The sequence below is a fragment of the Chelonus insularis genome, unplaced genomic scaffold (assembly GCF_013357705.1).
Source record: "Chelonus insularis isolate UGA/USDA-ARS -01 unplaced genomic scaffold, ASM1335770v1 contig_76_pilon, whole genome shotgun sequence".
In the NCBI taxonomy this organism is placed as follows: Eukaryota; Metazoa; Arthropoda; class Insecta; order Hymenoptera; family Braconidae; genus Chelonus; species Chelonus insularis.
In genome coordinates, this window is record NW_023276741.1 from 1,115,203 (window position 1) to 1,132,060 (window position 16,858).

The 16,858-nt window shown below is 30.4% G+C and overlaps 1 protein-coding gene across 1 annotated transcript in view; it reads left to right on the plus strand.

Annotated features, from left to right (window-relative positions):
• The window catches only part of DAT (Sodium-dependent dopamine transporter), a 212,742-nt gene that overhangs the window by 159,820 nt on the left and 36,064 nt on the right, over positions 1–16,858 (plus strand). The gene's annotated exons all lie outside the window — the stretch shown is intronic.

Below are 16,858 nucleotides of genomic sequence, written 5' to 3' on the forward strand. Positions count from 1 at the left end.
TACAGATATGTTGAGAGCTCGAGTTGTGCAAATTTAATCAATTAATTATGTTAAAGTTTGTTATATCTCAAAAAAACAAAAAGCAGTTATTACTCGATGGGTACTTGTTTAATCAAAAAAGTATCAATAAATCAATTAAAACGTGGTGTTGTGTAAAATATCATAAGTGAGGTTGTAATGTGATAGTTCATATTGCGTCTGGGTCTCACAAAGGTAATTATTTTATAATATTTTCAGTTTTAATTTAAAATTACACGTATTAATTTACGTGATACATTTTTATAATTTAACATTTTTTTACGTTTAACTAGTTCACTTATCAGCAATCATCCAACTTGTGATCACGCAGCTGAAGTAGCATCGGTAGAAGCAAAAGTTATCTGCTATATTTTGCGAATCGGACCCACTACTATAACTTCTTACTATGCATTCGTATTTTCGACAATTGTTCGTGAGAATCGTTCATAATAATTGCTCGAAAATATAGATATAAAATATTTGATATTAAAATATTAAAGATAATATTATATTGATTTTGCTACCTGCTAGCAACAACCAAAAATGTTCTTTGAGTGACACTTTAGCTTTAGCAATCAAAATATTGAAACGTGTTGAACTGTTTACAATAAAAGTTATTTCAAATAATTAATTGTAATCATTACATAATTGAAGAAATACAAATTGGATTAAAAATTATTAATTCGATTGAAATATTAAAATTAAGTCTTAACATTTATTTTGATTTAATTTTTCTGAAGAAAGTGCGATATTTGTAAAAATCGATGCCAAGCTCACATTCGAATCATTTTCGATACTTAAAGTCTATTTTGTCGTAATCATAGAGTTTTTAAAATCATTCACTTGTACCAAGCGTTCACATCTTAGAGATCATTGGCGTTCTTCTCTCATGGGAAATGTTTGTGGGGTGCACCTTTCAAACATTTTATATATTTTCCAATAAATTTTTAATGTTTAATTTCTCGAATAAATTTTTTTATATCTGAACGGGTAGGTGAACAAAGATCAAAATACGTATATAACTATCATGCCACACAATTTTTACTCAGTCGAAATAAGTGAGTATACGATGAACTTCAAACGGATTAATAATCTTTACGATCGCTTACTCTTACAATTAGAGTCAGTTTGTCGTTATTTTGAGCAACAAGAGCAGTGCGATAGAGATGAAGTTAGACGTTGACTGAAGTTGAACTTTCAAACATTTTTGTGAGAGTTAAACTCGCATCTAAAGAACTTGGAGATTTAATACCGAAAATCCATGAAGATTATATATATAATTCTCTTAAAAGTTTTTACGAGGAACTTAAAAAACCAGTGAGTGGCGGTGTGATAAATAATACATCATCTACAACAACGACAACATCCTCAAGATCAACTTCATCTGCTACAACATTTTCAAGATCAACTCCATCTGCTGCGACAACGACAGCGTCCTCAAGAGCAACATCATCATCATCATCATCATCATCATCATCATCATCATCATCAATCAATTACATTTGATAATTATAAAGAATGTTTATTCAATGATAAAAAAATATCTCGAATTGAGCATCATATAGTTAGTAAAACACATAAAGTGAGTACAATTTCAATTTTCTACAATTGAAAAGGTCTATTATAGCTTGTCGACATACATTAAATTGTGATTTCATTAAATCAGTGATGGCATCAAATTTCAAAAATTTAGAATCAGTATAAATTTTCTCTGTGATTAATTTTGTTCAAAATTATCCAACTTCTTCTCTAAAGTAGGTATAGTTTCATTTAATGATGATAATGATATTTCACCAGATACTGAATCTTCTATGTCGTTTATCTGTTCTCTTAAAGTAGACATAGTTTCTCTCAATAAAGATGTTTCATCATGCGATAAATCTATTGCTTCATTCAAATCTGCCAACAGTATTCCACACAAGTTTTTAAATTCTTGATGCACAATATTATTAACACTTTTTAATGATGCTGCATCATTTGAATCTATGGGATCAGCTATATTGCACAACCGTTTTCCATCAATATCAAACTGATCGTCACTAGTTAATTGGAAATAAATTCCAGGAGGCCCTCTCACTAGATCGGGAGTAGATTCCCAACGCTCTTTAAGACGATGCATGCTTTTTTTCAGAAAAAAAAACACTACAAAAGTTAACACACGAATGATTAGTTTCTGACTATACTTCAGAATATATACCTTTTTTAAATATCATTTCTAATTCATCCAACTTGGTTTGAAGTGCTGTTAACTTTGAATTTATTGTATTGATTAAATTTGCTGTAGAAGATGTATGTGTTTCTATTGTATTTTTAACTGATGCGGCTACATCATTTTTAACTTTAAATGCTATATCTGTTGTTTTTCTATCGAGTCCTTTTACTCTATTATCAAGTAATTGATTTTGCTTTTTCAATTATTCAGAAGTATCATTTAAAATTTTTAATGACACAGCATCGCTTCAATCTATAGCATCACCTATAATAAACAATTTTTTACCATCAATATCATAATTATTATCCTTAGTTAATTTGAAACCATTTCCCGGAGGGCCCTGAAGTTGATTGTAACAAGGAGTCCAATATTGACCATGACGATTGATACTCATTTTTTTTTATTGTAACGTATAAACTATGCGGTAGCCACTACACAAATAAAAGATACTCAATTTTTGACTAATATATCATAAAAATTTTTACTTTATAACATTTGCTTCCCTAAGCTCTTCAATGATTGAAATTATCTCATTTGAATGAGCATTATTCCCTGCATTTTAGGAGGCATTAAGTAGCGGCAATCGATCAACGAGCTTATTAGGATCATCCCAGTAGGTGAAATTTGTTGGTTGATTTTTCATTGAGATTTTATATTGAGGTGAAAGTTTCCTCATTTTGGTTGATAATCCACGACCAATATACTTTGTAACATACATATTGTATTTTTTACTATGATCAGTTCTCAGCTCTTGATTTGGATTATAATTTTTTCGAGCCAAGTTTGTATATTTAACAACTTCACCATAAATTCTTTCATCTCTTTCGTCAACAGCAAGTTTATTAGGTAGTTTTTCGAATAATCATTCAGGTAGCCCAGGTGTGCTTCTATAATCTCGATCAGCAATGAGAATTTTATCACCCTGAAAAACAATTCCTGAATCTCCTATATAGAGCACGTTTTCTCGAAGTTTTCTTACGCTACACTTTGTATCCATATTTTGATTATTATCTCTAAGCATTTTTATGTATTTATTTATTATTTCGGTGATTTTGAGGAAGGTGCTTGATATCTGATCTTTTTCTTCTCCTACAACTTCCATTCTTTCTACTGATCCTCCCTTTTCTCCTCTCACCGCTCCTTCATTCTCGTCTACAGCTTCTCTGTCTTTTTCTTCTGCTGCTCTTTCTTCTTCTTTATCTTGTACTTTTGTATTTTTCATCATTGCACGCTCCAAATTATTCATAGGGATTGGTCTTTTCATAGCTTTCATTATTGCTGCAACTCCTTCGCTTTGATTGATTTTTTTAACGTTTTTTTTTTTTTTTGTTATCGTTATAAATAGAGAAAATATCCAGCTTCTGACGATTGAATTTTCTCTTTCGCGAGGTCACATATTGTCTTTCATTCATTGATATTTTGACATTATCATCGTTCAATAATGGTATTTTAGGTGAGATGTTTTTTTTATTTATCAGTTGATAAAATGGAGTTACTACAGGCTCAAAAAATTCATTTAATAAATATTCACTATCATTTTTCCTATGCTTAATTATTTTATATGTTCGACGTATAACATCACTGACTTTCGTCAATTTTTCAAGACATTGACTGCCTCCTCCAGTTGCCCACTTAATTCACTCATATTGATGATGTTTATTTAACAAACAATTATTCATAAATGTATATTTTCAGAATGAAGCATTCAATTTATATATATGAAACAATCAAAATCTCTTCTATATCGTCCATGCTTGATTCCACTATCTTTATCGATGACGAGAAAACTATAATTATTTTTATTCCAACGTGAAGTACACAAATCTTTGAATTGTTGAAATTTCATATCTGTATTAACATGATCATTATATATATGCTGTAAATTCATTTCATCTTGTCGAAAGAAAATGAGAAAATTTACATTATTCCGTATTAGATGTTTTGGGATTCTCGCATAAGTTTGACAAAGATAAAAACTATCAACATCTTATTGATGACCCATACAAAAATATGCTCGAAATTATCTTGCTTCACACGAGCTATATTATCAAATATCACAATGGAATTAGGTTGAGCATCATCTGTCTTTACAACTTGTTCATTATCATTGAATGGAAAAAAACCAACGTCATCAATCGGCTTGAGTAGTTTTTCCATGTATTTATATTTAGGTTAATTTAATGATTTAGAATACAAACAAATATTTTCGAATCTTAATCTATTTGGATGAGTGATTGAAGCCAACAATGCATCTGTTTTCGCACAATTAGACGGTCCACAAATATCTGAGCGTATAGTATTTAATAATAATTTACCATGACGTTTAGTCTTTGTATTTTTTTCCATTGGTATGATTTTATCACAATTTTCTACAGATAATTTCAAATCTTGTGGTTTAAACTCCATCTCGATAATAACTAAGTGTAAAGATTTAAATATCGACACTTTTATAGATTTTATTTAGTTGCATAATGACTGTTAAGAGAAAACATCTGAAAAAGGAGCGGGAATACTAAATAAAGTCATTAATAATTTACCTGTTGAATTACATATCCCAGGCTATCAATTTTGTGGACCGGGTACAAAATTACAACAACCATTGGCTCGAGGTGATCAAGGAATCAATCCATTAGATACTGCTTGTCGAGCACATGACATCGCATATTCTCAGAATAGAGAAAATCTATCAGAAAGACATTTATTAGAGGAGTGGAGTGTTGTAAATGCTATGAAACTCAAGACGAAATTTGGAATGGGATTAAAGAAAAAGAAAGTAAACTCACGAAAGAAGAGAGTGAAAGAAGGACAAATAAAGAAAAAGAAAACTCCACAACGTAAACGTCGTCTACTTTTAACGAAAGGATCTGGTGGCTTGTTACCACTGCTTCCATTGTTAGCAGGTTTAAGCACCACAGGTGCCCTAGCAGGGAGTGCTGCTCGGATCACTAAGGCTGTCAATAGCGCCAGAGCGGCAAACAAAAAATTAAATGAACTTAAACGTCATAATGAAAAAATAGAAGCTATAGCTATGGGTGAAGGCGCTTATTTAAATCGATATAAAATTGGAAAAGGAGCATATCTGAATCGATATAAATCAGGAGAGGAAAAAAAAAAATTCGATAAAATTACCATAGCGAGCACTAACTAATTGTTATTTGTTAAAGTATACAGAAAAATCGAAAATACCATATTTTCTAAATTTTTTCATGAGAAATGATTTACTACCATCAGGACCGTGGAAAAATGGATCAGCAATGATCAATTAAGACAATGAAGATGGATCTGGAACTCATTGGGTGGCATATAAAAAAAAAAGGTAAAGAAGTTGTATACTTTGATAGTTTTGGTGATTTGAAACCACCCAGAGAATTCCTTCTTATTTGAAGGAATGAAATACGAATTTAATGGAGTTGAAATTGATCGTAGTAAAAATATGGGCATTACAATACTCATGAATGGATTTCCATCATTTACACCAGAGCAAAAATATTCTTTAAAAAACAGTGGAATGGTACTTGATAATATTAAACTATGTGATTCTAATGGAAATTTTGACGTCATCATACCATTAAAATTATTATTTGGATTTGCTGAGGATTATAAACAAGTTATTGTTAACTGTAGACATAAGCTAATACTCATAAGAGCAAACATTGACTTGAATGCAATACATCAAATTGAAATAGCTGATGCGGCATCGACAGCAGCAGAACATGTAAAAATTACTCTTGATAAAATTGAATGGTTGGTGTAAAGTAAAGATCCATCGATATCGATACCCTTCAGATCATGGGAGCTATATGAATATCCATCTTTATCTGTAGCAACGAAACACATCTGCTCTGTGAAGACAACAAATCAACTAGAGAAGCCAAGATATATTATATTTCCATTACAAACAGAACTTGAAAATCAATTATCAAAACGCGCTGATATATTTGATCATTGTAAAATTAAAATTTTTGCTGTTTATTCAAATTCACAGCGATATCCATATGCTAACAAAAATATTGATATTTTAAATAGTAAATATGCACTTTTGTATGAAATGTATATGAATTTTTATTCATTCTATTATAGTAAAAATATTAAAAGACCATACTTAAATAAAGGAAATTTTATGAAAAGAGGACCATTCATTGTAATAGATAGTTCAAGACAAAATGAATCTATTAAAGCAGGACCAGTCGATGTTCGTCTTGAATTTGAAGCTACTGGAGTGTTTCCCCTGGGTACAACTGCATACTGTTTAATTTTACATGATAGAATAGTTGAATATAAACCATTAAGTGGACGAATTAGTAAATTGATTTGAAAAATATATAATTATGTGTTTATATTTGAGTTTTATTTCAAAAATTGTAATCGTTCATATTTTTATAAACAAATAAAAAAATTAAAAAAAAAAAGTTGTATTTAAAAAAAAAAATCTTATAAATATTTTAGGATTAGAGATTTCTTTTTTATTATAGAAATAATTCAAAAGCATACATATCATTAATCTTACAATTTATTTGAAGAAGGAAAAAATTATATACACTACTTGATACATTTTCTCAATACATATTCATAAAAACATTAACATATACATTTTTTCAAAATTATAATTATTAAATATTTCCAAAATGGAATTGATTAAAAGCGTAATCTTTCTTTCCAGGACAATGAGTGATTCTAGGAGTTGATTCACCCCTACGAACGTTCAATTCATCATGCTGAAGACAATCTAATATTTTCATTATTTCAAATAAGTCCGGACGTCGTTTCCGCGATCGATTATATAATATTTCGAATTTGAGGCATTCAAGCTTCTCAATATTATGATTCTAAATTGCGAATAATGTGAGTTTGTCTCGTTTAACTGATTCACCATTTCACCCTATGATTCCTCCAAAAAAACTTGTTTCTTTATCGATGCCATGCAAGAAATCATCAATTACTCCTTGATTCTGATGATTGCGGTTATTATCCATTTGTAATCCATGGACAAACATGGTACTGAAGCATGCTGATGTATAATCTCCTCGTGACAGTCTGTGTTCTCTAATATTATATCGCTTGAATATATTTTACAGCTCTCAACTCGAATAGACGCCATTTCTTTGCAGTAGAATTTTTTATTTATTCTGAAGCCATCCATATCAATGATGTGTGTTATTTTTGGATAATTTTCCATTATTAAAAACTTCAGCTTTAATTACTTTCAAAAAAAGAAACTTTAATTAAATTTTTTTATTCAATATTATGACGATGGTAATGATGACCAATTACTTCTTCAACTTATATTGCTTAATACTCTGCAACACATAGCGACCAGTGATTCAGGTATTCCATCATTTACAATACGTTGAGAGTACTTTTCTTGACGTTTTTTAGTTTGATAATTATAATTTTTGCTTTCATTTATATCAAAATGATATCCACTAAATGGTAATATTCCATTTTTACATATAGTATTATCGAACATCAAATCAATCAATTTAAAATATGGCTCGATAAATATTTGATCATTCTTAAATAACTTATCAAATGTTTCTTTTGTAACTTGTATATGAATAACTTGTAAAGGTGTTCTTTGATGATTACATACATGCATTTGTATTAGGAATATGATGAGTGTTACAATTATGAATGTATCGATTGATGTTGTAGGAGGCATTCTTTTGTTCTATATCATCATTATTTATAGAAAATTCATGATGAATAATCTAATAACTGATATCTGCATATGTATCAGTATATCCCAATAAAAATAAAGCAAATCCACCGGCAATGATTCCTGGTTTTAGTTTTTTTTAATTCTAAATACACTCCCGGCACATTTTGTTCAATTTTTTCACATAACGTTTGATTTAACGTAAGTCTGTTTTGAATGTATAACTTGATCACTTGCCAACAACTTTTTCATATTTATAATACAATTCTAGAAGACTTATGTCTGAAGCAAGACTGATGATTTTCGAAAACAAATTTCCCAATGAATAGAGAGTAGGCCTTACTCCTAACTTCTTCCCTCTACAGCTACAGGTCAATACACCGCATTAGCTTCATTTCTCGAACTTAAAGGATGAAGATGCTTATCTTTTCAATTTTTGTTAATTGCCTAGTGAGAATTTTTTTTTTAATCGATGTTTCCCATGGGGCATTTCTCTCGATTTTATAGCAACTTAAGATAATGCACCTGCAGGTCAATGCATCACATTAGCTTTAGTGGTCAAGTTTAATGAATCAAGCTGATTTAGTAAGATTTTTCCGTTGTCCACATACCGAGACACAGCATACCTACAATTAATTACCACCCCATTACTTATTATTCCCGTTATCCACTTTTTCCCGTTGTCCACCAGCATACCTACACTTAGATAAACACCCTATTAATTATTCAGTAAGATTTCCCCATCTATGTTCGACACCTTACCTTAGGAATCCTCCTTTAACCCCCCGCCTCAATAAAACGTAAGAACTCCCGCATTTTTCGCGTCCACAGCTTTGAGAGTTCCACCACAATATTCATGCCCACTCCATGCGTCCACAGCTATGGGAGTTCTACCACAGCACTTTAAAAAAAAAAGTGTGGTAGAACTCTCATAGTCTATCTACTTACATTGTAAAAGATTATGTCCAAGTTTCAAAACCATTTATCTTGTGCCGTTACATAAACCTTCACTCATATTGAGATTTCTGAGCGACATAACTACACAATATTTTTGATATTCTCCTCCTATAATGAATGTTTTTTTACCAAATGGTAGATGGTTATATATCATATCACGTTAAGTTCGATCTATTACTTCTAAAGCATATTTTGGTGACATTGGTACGTTGTTCCATGTAGAGACATCAATACTTATTAAACAATTACGTTATTTAGAATCATTTTCAATGTTAGATGATGAGTCATTAATAAAAAATACAGGTAAACCAAAAGTTTTATGAATAGTTTTTCTATTTGCAAGTAATGCTTCAGCAATCCCTTTAAATGCCATAGTACAAACTGTCTTATTTTTCGAATTTGACAAATACCATAAGGTTGTATAGATGAATGTTTTTCCAGATCGACCGGGTCCATCTATATAAATACAATTTAATATACTATCTTTGCTGTTGGTATCGATAATACTTTATATGTAATCAACGATTTCCTTTTGTTTTTGATTTTTGATTTGTTGAACTCCACGTTCATCGTCTTATTCTCTAGTTTTGTCGTTATTTATATCTTGTGAATTTGTAATTTCTCCATAAATGAAAAATTTGATATGTCGGATCCTTTGTTACAAAGAATATAATTCATATGCAAATGAGCTCTTTTTTCTCCTAAAATTGATCCAAAACGTATTGTAAAATCTTCTGACATTGATTTCTCTAATTGTTCCCAAAGTTCTTCAGGGTGCAATGAATAATATTTCATTCAAATTTCTGCTTCATGAAGTGCATTTTTCCACTTATTATCGTCTTCGATCAAACCTAATGCATGGCAAGTATTTCAATATGTATCGTATGTATGACCATTAATTGTTCTTAAATCTTCATAACTTTTTGGTCCTTTCATTTTTGTTGATAACAATCTGAAATGAAATAATTCAACATTTGATTACTAATTGAATACATTCGACCAATAACTTTAAATTGCTTTTGACGTCTAACCCATTGATGCAGTAGAGAAACTAGTTAGTAACTTTATCCGAAAATATCCTGCTGATGGTGAGAGATGATCCTGGCATCCTCGGGTCTACAGCCCAGTACGCTGCCGACTGCGCTATTCTAAAACATGGAGATATGATTTTCGCCTCATCTATTTGAGTTAAAAATTTTAAATAATTTTACATTACTTAAGTTTGCTCTCTAGCGAGTATTTCGAAGCTGAAATAGAATAATTGTGATCTGACTTCGAGTCGGCCGTGATGAGAAAAAATCGAATTCAGTGGTCAGTAGGACTATTTCAAGCGGTTGGATGCTAAAAGGTTTAGAAACGCACTCTCAGACACACAAATAATCTTCGGTATTCTGGCTTTATTGACAAAAACACTTAAACTATGAATATCTATATAATTAATCACTAAATGTTTGTGAGTTGTCTATCTCAGACCACGTGTAGCGACAGGCACACAATACAACAGAGTTGTTCGGGGGTGTGCTGTACGTGTGACTGTCCGTGAGGCACTATGGTGTCAACGCCAGCACAGTTTCGCGCCCAAAAACACACTACTGCTGTTCCTGGACGTTTGAGACTGATAATGTATGTTCACGCTTGCCGAGGAACACTTATGGGGACGACTGATATTGATTGCGTCTGCAAACCGTGAGTTTACTGCACTAATCTTCGAATTCGCTAAGCGAAAAATTATAGAGTCGACTGCGTGATTTGCCTGGAGCTAACTGACGCCACAATTGCTCGACCGCGTGCTTGTTGGCGTCACTGGGGCCGTAGAGTTGTCTGCTGGGCCATAAAGGAAATACTTCCCGATGTTTGATCCCGTGAGTTGACTGAAGTGCCGGTAGACAAGTCCGGCATTACACAATTTTGAATATTGTTAGACTCACTGACTTAGGGCCCTTCAAGTCAGAACAAATTGTCATGTATAAAAATATGACCGTTAAAATGCAACTTAAAAATTATATTCTTATCAACTATTTTTATAAGAAACAATTAAGCCGGTTGTCGTACGATCCTACGAGAGTTTATGAGTAAGTTACCCCGTTTGATGCTTTGTCTGATTCTATCAGAATTATTGTCATCAGATTAAAAAAGAACTTATTGGTAAATCATTTTTATCCACAAATCAACTATCTTTAAAAAAAATATGAGACCATTACTTACAAGATCCTATGAGAATTCATCAGCTAATGACGCCGTTTGATGGTCTGCTTGATTCTATACGATTTTATAAGAATAGAGGTCACCAAATTAAATAAGAACTTATTGGTAAATAATCAATGTATCATTTTTTTTAAAAAATAACTATGAGACCATTACTCATAAGATCCCGCTTCAACCAGTGAAATCACGAATCTACATCATTCAGAATTTTCCTATTGACACAACTAAATAGGATTATTATCCTAATAGAGAATATCGTATTAAGAAAATATTCTCCGTTACATTTTCATGCTTGATGAAATCATAAACGTTCTCATAAGATTTGAGAATGGAATGAAAGATTACATTGTCCCATATATTCTTATAGAGACTTGTACTACGTTTCTCATTTATTGTAGTAAGACTGAATCGATAAATGAAATTATTTTATTTTCCTTCCCGTTCTTATTAGGACGTATAGGGTTGTCCTTTTCATTGTCTATCATGTTCGTATCATAGTTTCAAATTTTTGTTCCACCTGTAAGTTCGGGTTCGATCTTATAATTTTTTTATGAGAACTGCGCTACCTTCCGATAGAACTTATTAATTCTTATAAATTGTTTATGGGTTTCAATAGTATTCTGACAGATTCTATTAAATTGTTTCATTAGAGGGATAACAATTTTTGTCCGTAGTAGTATCTTCTCTGAATTCTTTAGGGGAATGTTTAAAACATTTTCCATGTACAATACCCCAATATCCACATGGTCTATAAATCACATTTTTCGTAATGATATCACATAGTATTGGATCATCAGTCTTATTTGGTATTTCAGCGTGAATGAATTGATCAACCATTTGTGGAGTTGTTATTTTACATCTATCTTTTGATATCACCAACATATGCATATGAGGTAATCTACGTTTTCTAAATTAACATATTATATGCAAAATTGGAATCTTCATAACAATGTTTAATTATTACATGTACAAACTGATTGTTCATGGCAATGTTTAGTTGTTATATGTACAAATTAATTGTTTATAACAACTTTTATCGTCATATGCATAATTGAATTGTTAATAACAATGTTTAATTGTTAAATATACGAGTTAATTATCCATAACGATGTTTTTCACAGTCAGTCTTCTAATGAGCATACATAAGTATGAGCTATTTAATGACGTTTGTTCTACTTTAATTACAAGTTTATTGACCATTTACGATTACAAGAAGAGCTGTTTGACTTACTATAATAATTCATCTAAAAATTCTATAGAAAAAAAAAAGTTACGTTTAAAACATAAATAAGTTCTTTTAAACATATGTGTTATAGTCAAAATATATGTGTGAACTTTAAAACACATAATTTATTATTAAACCATAAGTTAAATCGTTGATATACGTATTAAAATATTATTTGCTTCTTATTATGACAACGTAATGCTTTTATTACAAAATAAATAGGAATCTTAATTAATTCTTCGTAAAATTACTGATTATTAATTGAGAAATTTAAATTATTGAATTATCAATTACTTTTGTATTTAGTAATTTGACAAAAAAAATTTTAAATTAATCCTGTGATTTGTAATTTCACCAAAAATATTATCAATTATAAAAGTAATTTGTAATTTGATCTATAAAATTACCAATTACTTAATTAATTTGTAATTGGATCCATCAAATTACAAATTACATGATCAATTGATAATTTCGAAAATAAAATGATCGATTAACACTGTAATTGATAATTTTATTTTTGACATCAATGATTATTCAGTAATTGATATTTTTTTTTTTTCTAAAGTATTTATTACAAAAGTCATTAATAATATCGCCGTATAATACTACAAAAAAAAATAGTAATGCCGAACCTTGCTTTCCTTTAATCCTAATTGTGGATTGAAGGCATATGGCTTCAAGGCACGGATTTGCATAAAGCTTAATATTGGTGATACCATTCTTTCTTCAAGATCAGAAATTTTTTGGATAGCTCTTGGTATATTTACGAATTTTAACCTAGTACTTGTAGATAATTTATAGATTTTACTATTATATGCTAAGTTTGTACATGTATTGCATACATAATCAGGAGGCAAATTTGTTACTTTTATCCAAAACTCAGTTCCACTTTTGTTCATGATCTTTGCTTATCCAATTGAACAACAGAATGCTTGAAAAATATACTTCCACTGCAACAACAGATTATTGATGGTGTTTCTTTTCTCCATTGAATGAACTGCGGTTTCAAGCAGGCCAATGAATTATTGTATTTATTTTTGAATGAACTATTGTTCATGTTTTCATTTGGTTTGTATGAACGGCAATGTCGAAGTATCCGCATTCTTTCACGGTTTATATTATTTTCACGTGTTTTATATGTAATTTCTCTTTGTAACATTTTCTTTTGAACTTTTGAATTAATACGATTTTGTGATTTTAAATTGTTCACTCCGTCTCAAAATTTGCATCCGATTTTCGAATACTTTAAAGTTTTCGTCACTTCGTAAGGACGACATACACTTTTGATTTCCAATACTTCCAAGTGCTCTATAATCATCATCTAAACGTAATAGTGACACTCGTACTTGAGATTTTTGATTTTCAGAGGCCCTCAAATCTCCGTCACTTCGCAATAATACGATTCTTTGTTGCGCTTTAATATTCTTAACTTGTCGATATTGCAAATTTTTTCGTAATGTACGCATTCTTAACATTGCTTTTTGATTCTCTGCGCTTCCAGAATTTGCGTTTGTTTGCAATGTCTATATTTATCCTCTTATTTATTTATTTATATTTATTAATTGATTTGTATATATGTTATTCTATTTTGTTATTTATTCTTTTACTTATTTGTTTATTTATTAATTATCTCTTCATTTGTTTTCTTTATGTATTTGTTAAATTGTTTGTTAACTTTTTATTTTTTATTGATTAATTTTTTTTATTCTTCTTCTTCGTATTTACATGTTCATTTATTTTTTTTTCTTTACTTATATGTTTATTCATTTATCAATTCATTCATTCATTTCTTGATTTATTTACTAGTTGATTCTTTTAAATTAACTTATTTATACATATGTTCGTTCTTTCTCCCATTTAATTGTTTTTTTTTTGTTTATTTATCTATTTTTTTATTCACTCCTATAGTCATATTCCGATTTTTTATCATTATTATTATTATTATTATTATTATTATCATTCACAGGTAGAGATAAGAATGGGGGTGCTCACTACACTTCCAAAGAGAAATGACATGCGAAGGGAAAAAAACGCAGGAGGATCTTCTGTCATAAGGTGAAGGGTTGACACTAAAGTAAGAGGAGGTGGTCGAAGACGAAGAGGAGGTTGATGATGGGAAGACTACACTTGGAATTGAGGGCGTGACGGTGGTGTCACCCTCTACCAGCATTTTCATGCTTATATTTGAAATGATAATAATAATACTAACACTAATAATTATCATCAAAATATTTTCATTAATAATAATTATTATAAAAGCAAAAAATGTGTTGTTTTTTCATTTTTTCCACTGGGAAGTTAGTCGTATGGACCTCTCGGGTCGCACCTAGACCACTGCAGATCACTGATATTTTCAGATTAAATCGATAGATTTACTTCAGTTTTTCTTTAAAGTAAAGGAAATTGCCTGAAGTTTTAGTTATTTTTGGAAGGTCATTATGTATCTGAAATCTACTAAAAGAAGTTGTATTTCGAATTCAGAAAATTTCGGATGGTCGTTCTTAAATGATTGAATGATATAGCTCGCTCCGTATGATGATGATGTATCATTGTTGACTCTTTCTGAATTCCTAATCTCTGTTGAATTCAGGGTGTCTGTAAGTCTTCAAACGTTGACTCTCGTTGACCGTTCGATTTCTGATTTAAACTTACAACGTCTGTCCTGGAGAGTTCTCGTGGAATTACTATAGGATGTACACAGTTAAAGCGTTTGTGTTTATAATCTTTTCTTCATCAATGGCCAAAATGAAATTAAGATAGGCACTAAGTGTCCATGGTATCCTATGAAGTTATAATAGTTGGTTTAAATTATTGAACTTACATTTTTGGAAATTCCTCGTGCAAGGTGAAATTGGTTGTTTTAATTATGTTGGATAATTTTTTTGGGAGTCGAATTTAATTTTAAAAGAATGCGTAGTCGGAATTTATTTGAAAATTCAACTTTACGAAGTGTGACCATTCAACGTAAATATAAATTGAACAATGAATTTACGATTAAATTATAAAATTTTAGAATAACTTTGATTCTGTAAGGAATTTTTCTTTGTTTAGTTCTATAACCTTCTAGTTCTGAGTATTTCCTACTCCCTGGGGTTTTTCCATTGGTTCCTTTCGTTGAAAAAGAAGAAAGGAAAGGGAATTGAAAATAAAAATTTCAATTTTTAATTTTCAGTTTGACTGACGGACGATTAGTTTTTAAGGAATCTCTAATTGTATGGAATTACGTTGGTAGTTTAACTTAGATCATTTTGGTCTGTTTGTAGGTTTTCACCCGTCGCAAGTTTTTTCTCCTGATTATTTATTTCATTTATTTTAAAGCAGATAAAGTTCAGAAGTAGCAGTATTAGAAGCTAGGCTGAATTTTTAATTTAAATTTCACTCTTTTAAACTGTATTGAATTTAAATAAATTCATTTAGTTTAAGATTTTTATTTCCAACTTAATTTAATTTCAGTCTGATCTAAGACTTCACTCAACTAATAGAAATTGCCGGGAGGCAGTTTTTAGAAGATCAAGAAAAGTGTAAAATATTTTCATGTCACCATCTAATGACTAATAGACTAATGATGGTTTTGTAGGATGTTGACGTTGCTTGCCGATGGAATTGTTGATAGTAACAAAGGGAGAGTTTGTTTATCTCCAGTTTTTGACTGAGACTTGAATCGATAGGACGTCTTCTCTTTCAATCAATTTATAGCTGTTCATCTTTTATAAACATTTAAATCATTTTATTAATTCCTAAAGTTAATATTTGGTTATAGTTTACAATATTTTTAGCTGTGAAATACCGAAAAATCAACTATTCTCTAAAATTTTTCCTCAAAATATTAGTTTTTCATGTAGATTACGACAAAAAATGAAAGAACTTGATTTTACAATGTCAGCGACCGCTACGGATGATTATATGTGGAAAGTTGCTCTTTTGATGTTTAGAGACATTAAACTCTACTTTGAATTTTTTTTCATAAATTCGCCGCAACACAAACAATGAAAAAGAAAAAACCTTCAAAAAAGTTAGGTTTTTGATTTTGTATGCTCAAAAAACCAAGTGACGCTGGAAGTGTACAATCACTAATGTAAGATAAGGACAACGAATTTTAAAACAGAAGGTTTATGGAATGCCAGATTTAAATACAGAATCGAAAATATGCCGTCTGAAGTTAGCTAGTCTTAGTCATAAACAAAAATATACAAACCAGTCGCGCACTGACAACACCAAATACTATCGTTTGTCAATCCATTAATCGATGGACATACATATATCTTACAATATTATTGTTCGGTGAAGAGAATTCTAGCAATATTCAAATTTCAAGGTTATCGAGGGTAAAGGAAAGAAGGGTCAGCTGCATAATTACCTTCATGACAGGATCAATGATGGTAGAGTAATTAACAAACATAAATCATAAGAAAAACGAAGTGTTGAGATATCTGCTTATGGATTAGCAAGAACAAATTGAACATCTATTTTTCAAACAGATTTGTATTTGAACGTAAGACTAATCCGTAAGAAAACGGTTATTGACTAAAAAATAATAAAGTCGTGTGTTTTTTCGAATTAAAATTTACACAAATAATAGAGGTAT